Source organism: Sinocyclocheilus grahami, unplaced genomic scaffold, assembly GCF_001515645.1.
Source record: "Sinocyclocheilus grahami isolate Dianchi unplaced genomic scaffold, SAMN03320097.WGS_v1.1 scaffold79.1, whole genome shotgun sequence".
In the NCBI taxonomy this organism is placed as follows: Eukaryota; Metazoa; Chordata; class Actinopteri; order Cypriniformes; family Cyprinidae; genus Sinocyclocheilus; species Sinocyclocheilus grahami.
The window spans coordinates 1,878,131-1,878,476 of record NW_015505258.1 but is presented as its reverse complement, the minus strand read 5'-3'; the positions used below and the strand labels follow the sequence as shown (position 1 = coordinate 1,878,476).

The 346-nt window shown below is 32.7% G+C and overlaps 1 protein-coding gene across 3 annotated transcripts in view; it reads right to left on the bottom strand.

The window, feature by feature from the left end:
- The window catches only part of LOC107586273 (phosphatidylinositol-binding clathrin assembly protein-like), an 11,064-nt gene that overhangs the window by 6,525 nt on the left and 4,193 nt on the right, over positions 1-346 (bottom strand). The window lies entirely within an intron of this gene.

The following is a 346-nucleotide window of genomic DNA, read 5'->3' as shown; positions in this document are numbered from 1 at the left end:
AAAAGTAACAAGTCCAAATGATTTCACAGTCATACTCAAAAACAAACTGATGGGATATACACTTTACTTGCAATAAGTAACATGAAGCTCAGAATACCAAATCCAGAAATGATTTATTCATCAAAAGTGCTTATTGCATCAATCTTTAAAGTTGTGTAACACCAGCCATCAGAAAAAATCTTTCAATATAAGCCAACTCTAGTCATTTTTTGTTTGCAATATGCATCTGGAGATCAGTGAACAGACTGTGGGGGGCCTATAGCCTGAAATTTATGTTCTTGATCTATGTATGAATCTTATACACCATGATGTATATCCCAATAGTGTTTTAAAATGCTCTTTATTA